The sequence below is a fragment of the Mixophyes fleayi genome, chromosome 4 (assembly GCF_038048845.1).
Source record: "Mixophyes fleayi isolate aMixFle1 chromosome 4, aMixFle1.hap1, whole genome shotgun sequence".
Lineage (NCBI taxonomy): Eukaryota > Metazoa > Chordata > Amphibia > Anura > Limnodynastidae > Mixophyes > Mixophyes fleayi.
Genome location: NC_134405.1, coordinates 323,615,854 through 323,632,267, shown reverse-complemented (window position 1 = coordinate 323,632,267; position 16,414 = coordinate 323,615,854). Strand labels below are relative to the sequence as shown.

The 16,414-nt window shown below is 39.5% G+C and overlaps 1 protein-coding gene across 5 annotated transcripts in view; it reads right to left on the bottom strand.

The window, feature by feature from the left end:
* Positions 1-16,414, bottom strand: part of NTF3 (neurotrophin 3) — a 60,382-nt gene that overhangs the window by 38,900 nt on the left and 5,068 nt on the right. The window lies entirely within an intron of this gene.

The following is a 16,414-nucleotide window of genomic DNA, read 5'->3' as shown; positions in this document are numbered from 1 at the left end:
AGAAAACCCACACAAACACGGGGAGAACATACAAACTCCACACAGTTTGGTCAGGAATCAAACTCATGACTCCAGTGCTGTGAGGCAGAACTGTTGACCACTGAGCCACCGTGCTGCCCACTATTACTATTTTGTCACAGCACAACGCCACACTCCCACCCGATACAGAGGAGCCGAAGTCGGAGGCTTTACAACACTGATGCAACGCCCAACCACTTGTTCCACCAACAGTAAGGGTTTCAAGAGCCACAGTATACCTGAGGGGAGGGGGGCTGCTGAGGGCACCCATAGCGCTTCCATCGGCCATGAATGCTGTTGGGAAAGAGAACAATAAAGCGAGCAAAGCTAAAAGGTCCATTTTAGCACCAGACAATGTGATTAAAGCACGTTAATTGTATAGAATGCCAGAGAGAGAGAGTCAACAAAAGAGTTAACTAAACAGTTATGTGGTATACTGAAAACTGATGCTGGCTCTATTACACCAGTGGTAATAATGAAACAAAAGATGGTTACAGATTTCATGCTGCGTGTTGGGACTCTTGTAACGTGCCTATTCTTCTGGTCACACCTAGACCCATTGTACGTCACTGCAAGGTGTGTCTATGGGGCGCTCTATAAAGTGAAAGAGCTTTTAAGCTACATAAGTAAATTAAACCTTGCTCATGCAAACTTACCTTCTCCAATAATCTCACCCCAAGAGTAACACCTTTCATGTTATTTTTAAAATCCATATAATGTAAATGACAATTTAATAACTGATGACCTAGTGCTTATGCATTGCATAGAATATGGGATATTACTCGATTTTATAGCTTCTGATTAATATGGCATCAATAGGATATATATTTTGTGAATAATATATAACCAGTTGGATGAATCTTTTGACAGTGTGTAACGTTTTGGACTAATTCAGGCCTTGACAGCCAATGGCTCTCTAGGTATTCTGAAACTACAAGTCCCAGCATGCTTTGCCAGCCGATAGCTGATAGGATAGGCTGGGACTTGTAGTTTCACAACACCTAGAGAGAAACAGATTGCCCGGGTCTGTGCTAGGCTATTCTTAAATATTCCCGTATTTGGTCTCTAATCTAAAAACTTATTATTACAAACGTTTTGAAAACCAGAAAAAAAAAGGAAATAATTGCTGCTATTTGGTCGGAATCTCATACATGCACAAAGTGCCTCTTTCTGCAATCACTGTGAGGAGCACAGCTCAACAACTTAATGAAGATGAGAATGCCAGAGACAGAGTAACGAAGGACAGGGGTCAATTTATAAATGACAATCGGCATGGTTTAAGCATACTGTAATTGTCACCACTACACAGCAGTTCTGACTGGTTCTAAACCCATCCTGGTCAATTGAGGACACTGCCATTCTCCAGCAGGGCACCCTAAGGAGCAATTATTAAGCCATAGATGAAGATCCTTGATTAATAAAGTGTCTTAATTTAGCTAAAAGTATATGCAAATCTTTGTGTGCTTCTGTATTTTTTTTTTTACTTGTTCCACTGCAGGCACTGTCATCCATGGTTATGCTGGGGCTTGTAGTTCAACAAGCATTCACTTACAGGTAAAGGCTCACCTTACCTAGAAGTGAAATTGCTATTGTCTGTTCCCGGGCATACAATCATGTTACACCAGTAAATGGTGCAGAATCCTGTGCATCCACATTCTTAGAGGGACTCTATGATGTCACAGCTAAGATGTCATCTGGGATTTCCTAGACCTAACTCGCATCTCCTACCCCACCCCCCCCCCCGCACTCATAAATCTGTGTAACCAGGATCAGACTGCGATTACAGGTGGAGTAGAGTGTATTGCAATAAGCTATATTTTACAAGCTAGCACAGACTATCCACTTAGTAAGGAAACAGTTACAAGAAGGTGAACATAACATAGAAAATAAATATATCTGTAACGCTGTTTCTAGGCTGTATAACTAATCTCAAAGCTTGTATAAAGGACTGTACTTGGGCTAACTTGGGTAACATTCCGGAGCTGCACTAATCATTGAAAAAGTGACTGTGAGAAGAAAAGTATATTTATGATAGCTTTGCCCAAACGCTCTGTTAAACTCATACTCGCCATCTTTATGAAGCTGGCATCCGGGAGATCCTGGGGAGGGGGTGTGGAAGGAGGGTGGGAGGAGCGGGGCAACCTGCATTATTTTGGCCCTGTTATTAAATCGTAGTTTTGTCGCGGGGCGGGGCCAAAATGACGCGATTCCCCGTGAAGTGCATCATTTTGACACCCAAATGGGCAGGATGCGGGAAACTTGCCTGCTCTCCCGGGAATCCAGGAGACCTACCCGGAATCCGGGAGTCTTCCAGACATTCTGGGAGAGTGGGCAAGTATGGTTAAACTGACCCATAGTAAAAATGTGAAATGTGGTCTGTTCACAAACACACAAATATATGCCCAGTTAAAGAAATGTCCTAGTAAAATGGGTCACGTTAATACTGCATGAGAGCAGTGTTGTTTAACCTTATACAACCTTCAGCGGTAAAGGGAATTATCTGTTTGTCAAGCACCTCTCCCAGAGTGTTCTCAGAGCTGTCAGTCACTTGCAAACGTTTCCTGTAGGATTTAAAGGACCACTAAACTCCTAAACTGAAAATGTTTAGACATGAACCATGGAGGTAAAATACAAAAGTAAAGTATCACCTCCTCACTCCATTACAGACATCGGAAGCTCCTCCCATGTCCTTTGGACAGTGTCCTGATGGGATGCCATACAAGTCAAAAAGCTAAAATGTAATTTTAATAAATGGGACATGACTGGCTCTGCCCTTGTGTATGAATCAACCCATCTACACAAATGGGTACATTTATCAAGCTGCGGGTTGGAAAAAGTGGGGATGTTGCCAATAGCAACCAATCAGATTCTAGCTATCATTTATTTAGTACATTCTACAACATGACAGCTAGAATCTGATTGGTTGCTATAGGCAACATCTCCACTTTTTCAAACCCACAGCTTGATACATTTAGCCCAAAGTGTTTCTGTGCAGAAGGTTTGCAAAGCTGTCACTCAAACTCTGCCTGCTTAGTCAGAGACACCTTCTGCAGAGGAGTGAACGAGCACGGTGGACATACTGAGCATAGTATAATCACGCAAGATAATTCATGTATAATACACAGAACTGTCTCAATATTAATTTGAAATTGCAGCTCTTTAAGCAAAAAACATACCAATTTTATAGACAGGGTGTATTTTTGTAATTTGTTTTCTTTCTAAACATGTTCAACAAACCATATAGAATCATTTATTCTGCAGTTCTTTCTTTATACTTTCATTGGTTATTATTAGTGGCCACAGTTTCCCAAGTGGCCAAATCTTTATCTAAAAAAAAATGTCAAAGCAACTCTCCAACATGGTACATTATTTATTATATTTATTACATGTACATATTACTAATAAAGGTGGAATGTACCGTTACACATAGCAACCAATCAGCTGTGATTGATCTTGTCTACTTGCACTAGATTAGCAATTGACCCCCATGTTATGTTTATTGTGTCAAAAATAACTAATAAATAATCATACACAGCGCAATGCACAGTATTGCTTAGACACAGCTGCTCAGCCCAGTCGAGTTTAAAATGTAATTGGGACTCAAATGGACTCACAATTAGGGATGTGCACCGGCCACTTTTGGTGTCTCGTGTTTTGTGTTTTGGATTCGGATTTGCTTGAGGTTTTGGGTTCGGATTTGTTTCGCAAAACACCTGACGAAAGGTTTTGGTTCGGATTTAAGGTTTTGGATTCAGATTTATTTTGAAAAAAACATAAAAAGTGCTAAAACCAGTTTCGTGGATTTTTTTTTTCACTCCTACGCTATTATTAACCTCAATAACATTCAATAACAATCATTTCCACTAATTTCCAGTCTATTCTGAACACCTCACAATATTGTTTTTAGGCCAAAAGGTTGCACCGAGGTAGCTTGAGCACATAATGCCAAAAAAAGAGGTACAAGATGGAATTGTTCTGGGCCCTCCCTCCCACCCCTTGCGAGATTCGACGCGAGACTTGGACGACAGAGCCTCGGTTTCATTTTTTTGCCCGCCAAAAATATCCGAACAGTGCTCGGATCCCGTTCGGATCCGCACTGTTCGGGTGGGCTCGGATTAGCGGAATCCGAGCCCGCTCATCTCTAGTCACAATGGGCTGACATTGGGATACGAACCATCTTTCTCAACATTACGGTTATAAGGTTTCATCCCATAACTCCAACTCCTCTCCCGTTATGTCACAATAATGTTTGTGGAGTTTTTGCTTTACTAAACTTGGCACTGTGGATACCTTGGAAATAGATTTCTCTGTCTACCTGTGATCGTCACATACAGTCTCCACTAGAGTGTACTGTACTGCAAATGAAGGATCTACTTCTTCCCTTTTCTGCATTTATCATCCTTCTGACGTCAGTCAGTGTTAAGTCACTGTGGTTATTTTAAACCCATTGATGGGCTTATGACGCTGCAGTGGTAGCCGGCTCTGCACGGAGGACTCCACGCTACCCCCTCATACTGAAGAGCTAATGTCTCTGCTAGAGAGAGTGTTTCTACTGAACAAAAATAAAGTGAGGCAGGTGCTTCTATTTACAAATAATCTATTAAACCTGGATGTATCATTTGACTTTTAAGAATAAGTAAGTGTCCACTTTCATGCAAGGAATAGAACTATTGAAAAAAAATAGACAGGTCCAAAGAATCACTGTGTGGGGGTCAGTAGACACTTATCAATACAATAAACTACTTAGATTCTAGGCACTAAGGGACAGAGTGGTGCAATAAATGCTGAAAAAAATGAGATGACGGAGGATTTTGGTGCACAGAGGAAGACAGGGAGAGGCCGGTAAGAGTTCTAGACTCAGGAGACGCATATCAGGTCTATTTGGCAGTTGTCCCATCGTTTGTAGACATGAAGGCAAGCACTGAGGGTGAGGGGAGACTTACTTCTGTGCTGCTATTAGTGCTACCAGCACTGTACTGTCACTGTATAGAGCACTTATTTGCCTGTATGAATATATACTTGATTGGCCCATAGCAGAAGTCTCAGTCACGTCCAGCAGGAACAAGTTGCTGTCTGTGTATCCTTTGCCAATTGGATGTTGTTGTAATCTTACAACATTGACTTCCTGCATCGCAGGCTGCTTACCAGTATTCTAAGGCCAAACATTGCCAATCTACCCATTATTGATTATATAGTATATGAATGGTGTGTCTAGTGGAGTCAGAGAGAGGCAAAGATAACAATATCTTTTACTCTAGGACAGGGATATGGTAAGAGAATGACAAAGATCACACTATATTTCACAGGTTTTCATCCCTGTTTGATTCAATACTTAATGCTTCTCAGCCCTACTCCTCTCTACCTTCATATTGGTTACTGCACCCATAGATTCCAATACCCACAATAAACCCAACATGACCTAGACCCTCCCCCATTAAGCTTGTTAAAAAATAGACAGAAGAACACAAAACACAGCTGTATAGTGACTTTCTTATCTCTCATTTTAAAAAACACACTGTTATTAAGCATATCAGTATGGCTACGATACACCTCTGAGTTTTCCTTTTCATATATATTCAGGAAAACTCTCCCTCTTTTACCGCAAAGAGAGCGCAAATCTCTGCCAACCTCTTTCAGTTAGTTTCGCACTTACATTGCAAGTATGTCCCAAAACCAGTCTGACTTATCTGCAAGAAGGTCTGTCGGTAAATAAATAATAATAATAATGAGAACAGCAGCAAAACATAATATTATTTGAGAATGTGTATTGTTATTATATCAATGGAGAGAAACCAAAACAAATACAGGTTTTATGCTACAGCATTAACTGAAATGGTAACCTGGATTGTTTTATTTTCTTGCATCATCATTTATTTATATAGCGCCACTAATTCCGCAGCGCTGTACATAGAACTCACTCACATCAGTTCCTGCCCCATTGGGGCTTACAGTCTAAATTCCCTAATATACACACAGACAGACTAGGGTCAATTTGATAGCAGACAATTAACCTACTAGTATGTTTTTAGAGTCTGGAGGAAACCCACGCAAGCACAAGGAGAACATACAAACTCCAGACAGATAAGGCCATGGTCGGGAATTGAACTCATGACTCCAGTGCTGTGAGGCAGAAGTGCTAACCACTGAGCCACCGTCCTGCCCCAATTATCCCTTTAATGTTCTTTGCTCATAGATGGGTCATACTCATCACTGTGGAGATTGATAATAACCATTCCACCTGCAAAGTAATTAAAGGTTTTCTCCAGTTAAATAAAGAAGTATCATCCATCTCTTTATGATCTCCCAGTGTACATTTTGCTTTATCTATCCAGTGATTCAGCGCTGGTGTGTGGGACACCAATGTTGTACACCGTTTAATTCCCTGCTCCTAGTCTGCATGATCACAGATTTGACAGGTAGACACGTCTCCTTCTGCCTCTCTATAACCCTGTAACCTGCTATATGTGATTGCACATTCCAGTGCTATGTTTTACTATAACCTGCTACCAAATACACCTTATTACAGTGTTTTAGAGACTGGAGACTACCATGGAGATACAAGTTGACAAACCAATTAAAACTGCTACTGTGACGGCTGTATCAGGGAGATAAGCATCAAATAGTGTTTCTGCTGGATCACCAGATAAGTATGAATAAAAATATAAGATTCATTAATTTATTATTTATTTGAAAAACCTCTTTAACATTCGAGGAGCATAAGGTAAAAAAAAGTGACTATAAGAGGTCAATTTAATTCTGTGCAATGTGCCGCGGAGGACCTCTGGGATGGTCGTGAAAGGGACTCTACTGTGATACAACATAGGCATCGTGGTACCTTTATGGGCTGATTCAATTCTGCACAATGTGCAGTCGAACATTACTGCGATATCTGGCTGCGCACATCTCCGGCTATGACGGTTGCCCAACATCGCACATTTTTCCATGCACCTCAATGGAGTGCAAAGAAAAATCTACGAACGTTGCATCGCCGCGGGGTACTTTCGTGACCATTCCTGGAGGCGCTCAGCGGCACATTGTGCAGAATTGTATCACCACTACGTATCTTTACTCTGATAGTGATAAGTCAGCTCCATGAAGCAAAAGCCATTCTGAAAGACACATCTGTTATTATTATATGCATACATCTGTTATTAGTATATGTATAAATGCTTGCCTGTGCCTTTAAGCAATGTTACAAAATGTCCCATCTGTGAGAATGCTTTATAACTTGTGACGTTGTTATAGATGTTATGCAATTCCAATACTCCCCAATAGCTCTTTAAAAACATGGCAAAATATTTTATTCTTAATGCAGAACGTTCTCCAGGTTTCCAGGTAGGGTCATTCCCAGTCTGTCCAGTCTTACAGTGAGGAGAATAAGCAAGTCTGGTTGAAGCAGTTTGTAAAGGAACGGCAAAGGGTTACCGCAGACAAAACACTTGAGGTTTACGGTTTGATTTTACTGTGGTTGATATCAATTGTACTCAAGTGAATTGTGAACTGTAAACTATAACGAAGACTCATCTAAACTTTTCGAACTTGACTTCAAAATGGAAAAAAAAAAGATTTTTATGTGCCTCTTAGAACATAATAGCATACTGTGTTACCGGTACGACTATCAGCTGCTATAACATTATGGTAATAGAAAATCACAGGACCTGTGTGATATCACCGAGCATAATATAATGGCACAGCTAGGCATCACAAAGCACCATATGGCATCACAGTATTGTCTTTAATGGAATAGGCTAAGAGAAAGCAATAGAACTTTAATTGTTATAATACAGTTATAATACAGGCAGCGGAATGTCAAGGACTATAACTCTGAAAGGCTTGTTTTGGTTATACACATTGAAGCGGAAACATGTGGCTTCAGCCTATGTTTACTTGAATAGCCTCATTAACTAGTAAACTGTGAAGTGTTTCTTGACAGGTTGCTCACTTTCACAACAATAAAGTCAAACTATATAATCACTGCCCATCTGGGCTGACAGAATAACAGTAGGACTCATGTTTAATTCGCTGGTATCACATGACGGTCCACCGCCAATAACAGAAACTAATGCTAAAATTATCCAGCTCTGCACCAGTACGTAGGCGCCAGGTTCATGTCAGGCGAACATCAGATACACTTGGGCTGGGTACACACTACAGGTTTGTCACACGATAAATGACCGTTCGGCCCGATATCGCATTAGTGTGTACATTCCACCGATCAGGTTCTATCGTACCAAAGCACATCGTATCGTTTCATTTGATTTTATAAATGGAGTAAAAATCTCTATAAACGATGGAACGATGTCGGGCACATTCTGCAATGTCTACGCACTCACGACCAGTAGTGTAGGCAGATCTCCATAGACTCTACAGATTCACAACCTTTTCAGCAGATGGTTATGACAGATGAAGAGCAGAGATCTGAAGGTAAATCGTGTAAAACGTGTATAGTGTGTACGCATGAATCGGCTGCTGATCAGGACTTTCAGTCATTGGTAAAAATCATTAACACATTACATTGGGAGAACTTTTCTGTAGTGTGTACCTAGTCTTACACCCAACCAGATCATAAAATCAAGACATTTGGTTTGATTTAAATACACCAGGTATAATCTTTCTTCCCGTATACGAATGCAAGTAGGAAAAAATTAATTATAAATTACGCTCAGAAAATAATATAATATATGCACGATAAATGAAGATCAGCATCAGAGGTGAATCTGCAATCAGCCAATCAGAAGCGGTTAAAGCTGGTGACCACCGTCGCGACCAGTATGTATGTGCACCTGCTGTCAAGCACTAGCGAGTGGTTGGCTGGATCTCCACGCGGGTTTGCCTGAGCCAAAATTACCTGAATACGCCCTTATTGTACTAGGACTGCTATGTCTGCCCTTTCTCTGCCCAGGCTCTGTCTCTGCTAATGTAAGGAGTCGCTAGTGTCAGAAGCGACAAGATCTGCATATGGAAGTAGGTGTGCGCTGTTAATGTGGGAGTGCGCAGTACAAATTGGTGTATTTTACACTAAACAAACGGGCATATGCCCAACCCAGCATGAGCCCCAGTGTAGGTAAACATTGTATCTGCTGAGATGAGAATACAGCCTATCAATGCACTAGGACCCAGTGATATCACTGAGGCAAGAAGGCACCTGCGGTTCCCCAGGTGTTTTGGAACTACTATTTCCAGCATGCTGGGAATTGTAGCATCACAACATATGGAGAGAGATATGTCGCCCAATACCTTTTAAAGTGATGGAAAAACGCAAATTAAACAATACAATATGTAGGGCACCTGTTGTATACGCCCAGCATAGTAACTCATTTTTAGGCATAATCCGCTATTCATATGGGCAGCAGGTGTATTTGTGGTCAGCACTTCTGCCTTACAGCGCTGTGGTCATGAGTTCAATTCCCGACCATGGCCTTAGGGAATTTAGACTGTAAGCCCCAATGGGGCAGTGACTGATGTGAATGAGTGCTCTGTACAGCGCTGCGGAATCAGTGGCGCTATATAAATAAATGGTGATGATGATGATTCATAAGAACACAGCCTAAAATTAATAATAGTATCAATATTTATATTGCACATGATAACTTTAAATCCATTCTTTCGTGAACTTAACTCTTATCCATGGAAAACGTGTATATGTTTCTGAGCCACAATAAAACATTATTAATATTATTATCCTTTATTTATATGATGCCATAAGGTTTCCGCAGCGCCGTACAAAATACAAGCAGTAGACCATACAGGGTACAACGGTACAGAACAAAACGAGTAAAACCAAGACTCCAATAGCTCCAAGCATAGCAAGTACAGTGACGTAGGAGAAGAAATAGTAATGAGACAGAAGGGAAGAGGGCCCTGCTCGTAAGAGTTTACATAGCAAAGGGAGGGAAAACAGACAGCAGGCACGAGAGGAGTCAGTGGAGGGGATCAAGCACAAGAGGAGTGCGAACAGGAAAGTGGGAGGTGAGGAGAGCAAGGATGGAGACGGTTAAGTGGATGGCTGGTAGGCTTTGAGGAATTTGTGGGTTTTGCGGGCCCCTTTGAAAGTTAGGGACAAACGGGTGTGCACAAACCATATGCCACCTTCTAAGTTAGTGAATGACCCTGTAAGAAGCAGGGATGAGTGAAGAATCATGTGCAAGTGGATCCTTATTACTTCTTCTACCACACAATGTGACAAAGTTGGGGGCTATTTACTGGGTGCATATGGCCAGGCATGCGGAGGGAGCAGAGAAGCTCAATAGGTGGAGAAACACATGTCATTTATAGCAACAACCAGGTGAAAATGTTATTCTTGGGGGTTATATATTGAAAATGGACAGTGAAATATTTGGTTCTATCAATTATAGAGCTCCTGGCCAGTATCGCCGAAGCATCTGAGTATCGATATGGCCTTATCGCCATATAATAATAAATACACCCAATAGCTTTAACCTCTATTGTCGTGAACAGGCAACATGATTTCAAGAACACAGATATTAGGTAAGAAATGCAATGTGAAAAATGGAAACAATTTTATCGTTGGCAATGAATATTCCAGCATTTCATCCCTGATTTGCCACCAATAAAATATGAAGCATACTTATTGCTTATAGAGACCCCTCACCTTCAATCATTGTTTCCCAGGCAGATATGTTTAATTGCATTGTCCTTGCTGAGTCGGCAGAGCTGGTATGTAGATAAACTTTTATCTTACACTTAAAATTGAGCATATCTATTGTAATTGGCATAAACAAAAATGCCTGGAAGATAAAATGGACAGAGAGTGGTCTTATTGACATAATGTTATATTATTACACACTAGCTGTTTTTTTGTTGTTGCAAGTAACACTGTGTACCCCTTGTAATGCTGATGCTGGCCACGTCTAAGCACAGTATTCTACATAATCCTCAACCTAAGGGCCCCCATTACGATAAACTGGACTATGTCATAAAAAGTCTAAAGTTGCTTGCTTTGTTTTTGTAGAAAACCAGTTCTAGTTTCCTATCTCCATAAATCCTTTTAATCTAGGTGTATAAAGCATCTTAATTCTAGAGGAAAAAAATCCCTGAACCAATCGGTGGTATTAGCCCTATACCAATGCTATCAATGAACCTCCCACTATCTTCCCTAACACCGTACAGCTAATGGACCTTTTTTGGACTGAAAACCACTAGTATCTCTTTCTTGTTTGATCTGAGATAGACTTGAATTGATGAACTCATTAACTGCATGCAAGAAATGTCTGTTTGGTTTTCAAATTCAATATTATAGCATTCGTCAGCTTTTGTCTTTTTGGAATTTTGTGATATTTTAGATCAGTATACTAAGTTGTGCTCTATACTCATTTGTAGAGGAAAGTCTGCCAAGGATGTGTGTGTGGCTCCAAATGGGATAAAAGAGTTTTATAAAATCCTTAAGTGTCCTAAGTGCCAAACTGGCAATCTGGAAACATGGCATATACCAAAATGACTAGCGTGTTTGGCAGCATTAATGGCCTTGTCACGGCTCCTAAACATATGTTAAAAGAAATTTACTTAGACTCCTGGCTTTGATTTTAATAAAATAGTCTTGGGACAACTGAACACTTGGTACATAGTTGGCCATCAATACACCAACTTAATTGCAAGCATTAGGCTGTGGAGGAATAAAACATTATTTTTTTGGCTTACAACACGTACAATTGAGCAGCTTTATGCACTGGAGCTGCCTTTTAGTCCCAGTGCATCCCCAAGTGTGCTGGCTTAGCTATCTGAATTATTGAGAGGTATGGGAATGATGTTATGTTTCAAAGGCCCAAGGTGGCCCCATGCAGGACCCCATGCAAGTGCCCTTTTTATTTCCCAAATCTAAACAAGTGATGACAATATGAAATGACATGGTGTTAGATGAGGTGTGAATGTTGGAGCCAAATACTATGCATCTTATATCCTACCACTCCCAAGAGTGGAACAAAGGCAAACAATATGACTAATTCGGAGGAATATAAAAAAAAGACAATGCTTTTGTAGAATGTGTCAAAGGGTATTGCAAATTGGCTGTATGATAGAACAAGTAATGTTACTATGGCAACAAGCTGTCATCATAACAACTAATGCAAGATCATTAAACATCCCATCTAAATTCATGCACTGTCCTGAGAATTGCACCTTGTGACCAAGTTGTGGGTACAGCTAATGAACAAGATTCTTTCTTTTGGATTATCTCCAACATTTACAACATAAATACAGCCTTGGGTTTACTTCCATGCCTTCCAGGCATTTATTTGCAGACAACAGAGTCGTAAATACATTTTGGCTCATTAAAATTCACATCAGTTAATTTGACTTCCTACCTCAGACTTATCTCCAAGAAGTAATAAATGATAGTATAAAAAAAGGTATATTTATAACTAGTACTATCTGATAATGCTAGTGTTCTAAAACTTAAAAGCAGGGTCTCAGAGATAATTTTTAGATAAGCACCAACAGCCCAATTAAACTGGGTCCTTCTTTAGGGTTCTCACAAACAGACATACAGTAAACGGCCCTTCCTATTTTCCATTGCACTGTACTTGCAGCCATGGTGATGCTGTAATAGGGATAATTAATCTACTCATAACAACAGAAGGTCGTAACCATAGACTTTTTACAGAACAGAGTACTGTGAATGTTACCATGAATGAGGAACATCTAAATAGTTCATAAGTGACATTCAGGAACCAAAGTGTTTATGTTTTGAAATATTCCTCCTTCAAAAAAAAGACCCATTACCAAGATCAAGAAAGAGCGAAATATGAAGACTGACCAAGGCTGTAATGTATCGAAAGAATCAATTATGGCTAAAGGAAAGGTTGTCAATTTACTAGCGGAAACTATCCACAGTTAGTTGGTGAATGCAGAACCAAAATTAAGGAGGATCTCTCATCCTCAAGTTTGCCACATAATGGTGCGTAAAGTGATAGTCATATAGGTCACAGATTCACCCAAAAGTAGAGGGAGTCTAGGTGACCCCAATATTTTGGCGGTTCTCTGCTATTATTGTGATCCCAGCAGTATAGTTGGTGAGCTGAAAAAGAGAAAGATTTTGTTATAGATCTCCCTCAATGAAACCCATACCAAGGAAATACTGGACCCACGAAATCAACCCAAGATCTCGTTTAGAATTCCCCAGGGACCTAGGTGTAGACAGCTCCAATATCAGATCAGATATCAAAATCACTAGATTCTTGCTCAAAATTCCAGAACCCTAACGATGCACATGACCAACATTCCACTACAACCCTGGGACCTGGGAACCAAAGGCTTTTTCCTTGCAATTTGCAAGTAGCTATAGAAAATTAAAGTATATTATGCCAACAACATCAACAGTCAAGAAAAATGGGAGACCATATACATGATTAACTTGTAGCAATACCTAAGCAGCAAAATTAACAAAATGGGAATACAAGGACTGCCATAGATCTGTAGGTGAATGTAAATAATAAACATGATACCTACCACGGCATTCACATGTCCCTTTCTTACAATCACACTGACAGAGGTTTTTGTGGGACCTCGGTTTCAGCAAGTAGAGACAAAGCAGAATATTATTTCCCTTGGTTGTGGGTTACTCTTTCTTTTCATTAACGTGACAACCACCAACTTATGTATCATGTGGAATCAAGGTGAGGCTTCATGGGGACTAAACATTAAGATGTTTTAAGGCTACCACTTCAAATATGGTAGAGTTTAAAAGGTGCCATTGGTTCCAGATTCATGTAAATCCTATATAGAGCCATCCACCACATGCTAGCATTTGTGAGGGCACATCATATATGGAGTAATGCAAATTATAAGGATAGTGGAAGTCACCAAGGAACTTGGGACCATATAAAAGTATACTGCTATAGGCTGAGAGCTAATATACAGATCAAATAAATCTGAGGTGACTACTAATGTCTATAATAACTGACAGTAGGTTGTGAATTATACTGTATAATATACACATATTCCTAATGAACACTAAATCGATGACATCAGAACTCACCAGTTATATACAATGACGTCAGAACTCACTGTCACATATATTAAAATCCCTTGTATATTATAAGTACAACATTCAGCAGTCTGCACGTACACTTTATGGGTGCACAATACTTATATAAGCATTGCTGCAAGTTATGGACCAGTTGGGGCGTGGGGGGTCCACTGCTTCCTTGTCACTCCAGCCCACCCCTGCTGTCCTCTGTCTGATTCACATTCTCAACCATGAGTAAACTTTGGCCATAATCCTACAATGTTGACCGACACAAGTCTACAGTGAGTATATAAGTTTATTGGGTATTAAAATAGCAACTACCTACTTTACACCAATGGGTCATATCTTACATATATGCATCTTTGAATGGCTTAAGAACCATGGCCAGGCAGAGAACTTTACATTTAAAATGCACCAACCCACAAAATATGTTTGATCATCTGCTTGTACTATAGGAAGAACTACCCCACTTCATTCGAAATCATCATATCTTCCTACACTGTTTCCTAAAAGTTTTGTCTTGAATAAAATGGTCTTTGCAGGATCTATTCCTATAGGTCACATCCATTTTGGCAGTAAAGCCTGTGTTTAGAGACCAGCTAATGACATAATTCATCCGGAAGATAATTTTGTGGCAGAGCTGATTGGTGGCTTTGAAACGGTGCATTAGAAAATAAATCATTAACTTTGCAGAAATGTTTCTACCAAAGATACACTCCGACTTCCACCACACACACACAGATTCTGTATAAACAAATCAAAATATAGGTGAACGATGACAGTAGCAAAACAACTTACTAAATTACTTTACATCAAATGTTCAGTATTGAAGCTTCTAAGAACTTTCATGGTAAGATCTTTCCATATCAAGTTCAAGTAAACTACAGTTTCCATCAGAACTTATACAACTCATATAAAATATACATGAAATATATTTTTTACAAATACCAAACACACAGTTGCCATTTAATCCATTTGGTTTCCTTTCAAACTACAGTATAGATTGAGATAATCTGCCTTTAATAATTAAATGTTTTGTTTTTTTACTAAGAAAGACCCATGCAAAGTAAAATCTCAGATCAATACATCACTTCAGATTCAAATGGTCAGTGGATTATACCTATCCACTAAAAGAACGAAATATTCTTGACTGTATAAAGAAGAAGGTTAAAACGTGAAGATCTTAAGGCATCCGACAACCAATAATTATCACTAGTCCAAAAAGAAATAAATAAACAGGTGACGTCGATTTGTTCATCGCTATTTTGGCATTGGCTATTCAGAAATAACCAGCACAATCTCATTAGTGGAGAATTACCAAATACCATTCAAATACTATGCTTATTAATGGCCTTAAAATTAAGTATGGGTGAGAAAAATAAATCCCAAGTGAAGTGTTTCTATAGAACTTAAACGTCCAACTTAATGACTGCAAAAACCTACATAAATACTCCACTTACACTTAACGTAATGATTTTTCACGCTAGCAAGGTAATTAGCTGAGATCATTCATCGTTTTAATACCCGTAGCTTTCCCTTAGCGTTTAGTCATGATCATTTATTATGCCCATGCATGCAGGAATGACTTGGCCATCAGTCATGTTTATTATTTTGCATGCCAAAGATTTTCACACTTTCAAAATTTCTGCAAACCTACCATAGTGCATTGCAAACCAGAGTGTTACATCTATCACTAAGTACTGATGACATTGGTTACACAACCGGTCAAGTGTAAACTGATTCTAAACATGAGAACCTAACAGGGACCTGGCTCTTGAGCAACACAAACTATAAAACAATGTATCTGTGTGAAACGGCAACCTTAACCGCTGTCTACATCGTAACCTCAAGTGACACTTTCCACCCTGGTGAATTCAATTTTCTCATTTAATTATTAATTCTTCTCTCTATATTGTACCTGCAAAACACATAAGGGTTGACTTCAGATATATGCTAAAAAAAAATGTGGTTTTTTTTTTAATATAGTTAAGTAAAATAAATAAAGTAATAAAACAGTTTGACATGTCTCAAAAAACAGGAGGCTATTTTTGGAGTCCACACTCTATTAAGTAACTTTGTATGCATGTGGAAATGGTATGTTCAGAATTAGCATACCCTAGAGATTACTGGAATAGTAAATAGCTTTATCGCTGCACTTACAGTATCCAGCACATGGGGAACGTTGTGTTGTATATATAAAAAAATAAAAATAATACACAATCGATGGTGGCGAATGTTTAACTAAGCTGCCAGCCAAAAGGCAATGCCTGCACACAAAAGCATCAAGATACATTTTGACTGCTTTTGTCAAGGGCTGCAACGTGGGTGAATGGGGTTTGTTGGAACTGGTTCTGCATTCTTCCTGTAAATTAAAATTAATTTTTTTTCGCTCTCTCTTAAACATGCCTATGT